Below are 5,918 nucleotides of genomic sequence, written 5' to 3'. Positions count from 1 at the left end.
CTGCATTGCATAAGGCTACCTTCCTGCCTTCCGAGGTTAAGCTCTACCTCCATCTGAATTTCTTGCATTGCATAAGGCTACCTTTCTGCCTTTCGAGACTAAACTCTGTCTCCACCCTGCGTGGCTGAATTATCACCACTCTATTTCTCCTGCATGGCTGAAATATCGCTACCTTTATTTAAATCTTGCATCGGCTGAAATATCGCCACTTTTATTTTATGCCCTGCATTGGCTGAAAGATCGCCACATTCTGTATTTCATTGGCTGAAAGATCGTCACCTTCTGCATTTCATGGGCTGAAAGATCGCGAAATTGTCCAAAGGCGTCATTGTTCGGAGGCACCACTTACATAGCCCGAGAACGCCATGCCATGGACTGAGGACCCTACTTTTATCTTTTACATATCATTATTCAAAGGCATCATGGTTTGGAGGCATCATTTTCAGAGCCCGAGAACATCATTTCATGGCCTGCGAATCATCTATTATACGCTTCATGGCCCAGGACGTCATCCTACCCGTCCAAAGACAGCATTCATGGTCCAATGGGAACTTGCATCACGTTTAGATTTATGCACAATATATGTTTGTATTGCTCACTTGCAGGTACACCGGCTAGCAACGAGTATCTCAGCAGGAGCGATCCCACTCCGGCTCCCGCAATCTATCGGATTTCAACTACCTTCTACAACATAAACATCGAGTCCATCCCTTGCGAAAATCTCCATCGGCATATTCCGTCAATGGATCCTGAACTACATATGGCATGATTTCTGTGAGACCAGGGATATGTAGGAAGCTCAAGAACCAGAGCTCAGTCAAAATTCTTTATAAATCGCCTCTTTCGGTCAAAATTGGTCATCCTATCTTTACCCGATAACTCTTTCATCCTTCCTGGGTAAAGAAGGGTAGCTATTGATACCCAATTTTTCCCTAGGTATTTTTGTACTCAAAATACTTTTAAAATAATATATATATGCGTATATGAACATACCCGAGTATTTTGGTATTTTTCCAAATTTTTAAAGATTTTTTAAAACCAAGTTATTGTCTATTTTAATACTACAAAATTCAATAATTATTCCCAAAATTATTATTTTTGGTGAATAATTCATTTTACTCTCATATTTATACCAAAATATAATTTAAGTGATTTTTTGCATATTTCTACACATTAATTTGGTATTTTTAAAGCTAAATTGCATAGAATTACAATTATAGCCTATTTTACAAGTAATAGCATTTTGCAATTATAAAATAATTTTTATTTTTTAAAATTAATATTTATATGTTATTAATTAATCCAGTACCTTAAATTTGTTTTTAAAACATTTTTTACTATTTTGTAAAATAATAAAGGGTTAAAATTGGCTATTTAACAAACAGCCCTTTGTTATTTCGATTTTAGCCAATTTTGGCTATACCCCCTATCAGATTTCATTGGCCCAACATCCCAATTAAACTAACCCAGCCGAATCCCTAATATGACCCGGTCCAACCCCGTTTTAATCTGAGCCGTCGATCAAATGAGATCAACGGCCCAGGTTTACTTGCCTTAATTAAATCTAAATTACCCCCCAGACCCCTCATTTCCACGAGACTTTCTATCTCTCTCTATATCGTCTCTCCCTTCTCTCTAGAACCTTCTGGTTCTCTCTTCTTCTCCGATGAACTCACCGCCTCTCCGACCACCTCCAGCCTCACCCCTTTCGACCACCAGTCATCGTGAAACCTTGCCTCGTTGATTCCCTCTATCGGTGAGACCCCATAAGCCTCCGTCATACGAGATGGTCACTGAAGGCTTGGTCTGGTTTGTCTCCGGCCTTTCTCTGATGGGTTTTGGTCCGATGGTGCTGTGGACACCATTATTGTTGAGTTTCACAGCCAGGTTTCTCTTATCTCTCACTAGTTTCTTACGAAACCCTAATCTCTACCCAACTCCTCAAATCTCTGTATTTTTTAACGATTTTAACTCACACCTTTATATTTTACACTACTCTCTAATCGATCTTCATGATTGCTCAAGTTTAAACGTTTTGTTCTTTTTAAAAAAAACTAGGGTTTTCTGAACCCATTTCGAAATCACTATATCTTCTGATTTTTTTTTTGAGTAATATGTGTTTATGTTTGTGTTATGTGCTTGTTTGTGTGATCTTCTGGTTACTCTCCGAGTTCCATGCTTTAATTTTGCTATTAGGGTTCCAGCCTTCTATTGATTCTGTGATTTCTTGCTTAGGGTTCTCTGATTTTCATACCTATTGTGTTTTATAGGTCTAGTTGTTCATCGTTTACCAAATATTCTGCTGATTTTGTGCATCTCTTTGAATCCCTGATTTGTATATGTTTTCCTTAGAAGTTTTACACTGATTTTTGAATCACTTCCTTATTTGTTAAATGCTCTCCTTACTTAGTACTGATTCCCTGTGATTTTCAATTTCATCCATGATTCTTTGAACTAATTTGTATGCACAATATGTTGTCCTTATACTTTCCTTATTTGAAATATTTTGTATTCAGTCCTTATCACATGCATCATACTCTTACTACTCCTATTATGAAAATACCAGTCTTGCAAACAATACTTTTCCTTATTTGATACAATTTGTACCCGTTTGAACTATGACTCCCTAATTGAAGGGAGTCCGAGGCTTTAATTGATTCTAATAGGTATTATTTCCATAACTATGATCAGTCTATATGTGTTACCTTATTCTCCACTTGTTTTCAAAACTATAAATAGTCTACCCTCTCTTTGGCATAAGACACGAACAATCACTGTTCTGAACTCTCTCTTACACCCATAAGCATCTTCATTGCTCTCTCTCTTATTTTTCTACACATTCTCTCACTTCTACTGGTTACCCAGTCGGCTGAAAGCCAAGATTGAATAACTTGTTACTCTACTGCTGAATTGCTCTACTTCTCTTGGTCTGTATACACTCCTGCTGTACTTCCTTGCACACCACTGTTCTATGTTATCTTACTCTTGACTGGTATGTCTCCTATTTGATTTACAGTTTCCAAAACAACATGTTTTTATGTGTATTGCACTTCCTTTTGTTTCTTTTATGCTTCTACTTATGGTTCTGCTGTTCTCATTGCAATTAGCATGCCTCTGTGTTAATTGATGTGTCTATCTTTCCCTTAATTCAGCATGCCTACTACTTCCTTTATTTGTCTAATGCATGTTCTTCCTTACCCCTAACCCTAGTACAATTATCAGCATGTAACCCTGAACCTCTTTGGTAAAAAATGTTGTGACTGCCTAAATTCTGAAATACTTTTCTCTGATGACTATGTATGTGCAACTGTGCTCTTACATGTGAACTACTTGTCCCCATGCCCCCTGTCCCCTGTTTGTGTTTGTTTCCCTGAACTATGTGTAATGTTTTGATTATGAGATTGTCTTATTCATCTCCTTACAAAAACTGTCATACTCTTCTATTTTTTCAAGAACTAATTCTATATGGATCATGTTAAACTGTTTTCTCCTCTCAACTCAATTTCTTTAAAAACCCTATCACACACTCTCACTACTCTTAGAGATTAGGTTCTACCCCCTTAGTGTAAGCATTGTTTTGGGTACCTTTTGAGTGCTCACTGAACTTTGATGCACAAGGCTGGTAATTCCACACTGCACTTGTTCAACATTTTAGTAAATGTTTGGGTGCTGGTATTGTCTAGGGACCCAATGGAGCCCTAGGGAGCTTTGTCGCACCTAGACTATGGCTGTGAAACTCGAAAGAAGTAAGGTTGGAAGATTGGGCCTGGTTGAAGGCTCCTTATAGAATAACTTCTTATTTTATTCTTCATTACTGTAATTCAGCTATCTTGGTTTGTAATAATTTGTAACGAATGATTGGGGTTGTAGTGAAATTGGGTGGGGTTATGCATTCTTAGTTTAAATAATGGGTAGAAAACATGCTTATAGGGCTTTACTTACTTGTTTGTGCAATAGATATCATGTATAGGACATGCATCTCATATAGTAGTAATCATGTTTTAGACTCTTTACTTTCAGCTTGTTGTCATACTCATTTCGTAATCACGACTAGCTAATAACTAACGAATAACTGTTAAAATAACTGGTGCATTCTCACTGGCATTTAGAGACCATGTTTTAGGACTTTTATGTGCATTAGACACCATGTTACTTAGGGTCTTTATTTTTTGTCTGAGTTGCAATTTGCTGAACGCCTCACCAATATGTTTAATCTAATAGTACAAGTCTGGTTAACTGCGTTCTTTTTAAACTGGGATTAATATGCATGCTCACCTTTAAGATAAGTAGGCAATACGTACGACGCCTAGGCAAGCTTTAGGCCCAATAAAAATCGATTAATCATGTTTTACCAATTTCAGACTACTCAGCCTCTTTTAACTTTCTGAACTCTGTTGCCTCTTTGAAGTTAGCTCTGTTTTCCTACTAAACTTCCGCCCTATTTTGAGATAATCTCAGAATCGTGCATCAGTTCTATCATGTTTTCCACTGGGTTATCTTTCCTGTCCAGAATCGTGCTATTTTTTCTACGACTTATCAGGATACTGCATCTTTAATGCCTCTACTATATTTTCAAAGTGTGTTTTAACAAGTTTATCTATAGTTTTACTAATTCCTAAACTGATGTGTACTAACTGCCATCTTTGGTCATATTTATGAAAATCAAACATTCTTCGGGTCACTCAGTTTTTTGATTAAACCTTCTGCTTTCACTGAAACTTATCTTTTTCTGACATTCCTGCTTATAAATTCTTGTCTTTGGGACCTTAAATGTGTTAAGAGACGTGCTAACTACATGCTTACTTGTGAAGGGATTTGTGAGCCTCTTATTTGCCTTTGTATGTTTCCTTTATGTGTAGTCCTACTTGTTATGTATGTCTCCTAGCATTTTGTCCTTTAAACCTAAGGGTTCAGCCTAGTCCTTACCCTGTAGGAATAGTGGTCCTAAATACCCTCTAGGACTTATAGGATGGGACGGGTACAACATGCAATAAGCTTTCGTGACCCAATCATGTGTTTAAATAACCTTTACGAGGTGGGATGGGTAGGATATGGAGATGATCACCGATGCGCTAATATCACGTGCGACCCCTCTTTTGAGGAGTGATTGTTGGGTATTGCATTGAAGTGATCCATATTAATCAGAAACATAGGACCCCTTTTCTTTATTTGCTTCCTTTAGAATTGTTTAAACTTTTCAAATCCTTGCTCTCTTTCTACTTACTTTCATAAGTTTCAACCTAATTGCAATGTTATATGTGATTCCTTATTTGAGACTTGATTGTTTACTTGTAAAGGTACAATTGTAACATGGTCGGGACCACACTAGTGGATCTTGAGGGGTGCCTAACACCTTCTCCTCGAGATAATTTTCTAACCCTTACCTGAACTCTGGTTTTCCAACTCAAACCTTTCTTAAAGTGTTCTAATGCACTATAATCATTAGGTGGCGACTCTATAATTCCAAAGACCCAATTCTCGAAAGGGAATAGAGTTGTCCTCCCAATTCGATTTTGACCTATAGAAAAGGGGGGCGTCGACAAACCTGAGACCATGGAGAAGTGATCAAAAACTCCCATCATTAACTTCATTGATACCTCATCTGCTCTACAACACATCAGTAAGTCATCCGCAAACCAGATGTGTATGACTTGCAGTCTAGCACATTTAGGATGAAAGTTAAAGTCAGGGTTCTGAGTCAGATTCTTCAGAAATCTGTTTAGGTACTCCACTGCTAATACAAACAAGTATGGGGACATAGGGTCCCCCTACCTTAGCCCTTTTCTTGCTACAAATTTATCAGTTAGTCCACCATTCAGTAGTAGAGTATAACTGACTGTAGATACACATTCCATGATTAGTGCTACCATCTTGTATGGTATCCCAAACTCAAGCAGTACTGCTTTTAAAAAACTCCA

This window comes from Nicotiana sylvestris, chromosome 12 (assembly GCF_000393655.2).
Source record: "Nicotiana sylvestris chromosome 12, ASM39365v2, whole genome shotgun sequence".
NCBI lineage: Eukaryota > Viridiplantae > Streptophyta > Magnoliopsida > Solanales > Solanaceae > Nicotiana > Nicotiana sylvestris.
This window is presented reverse-complemented; position numbering follows the sequence as displayed.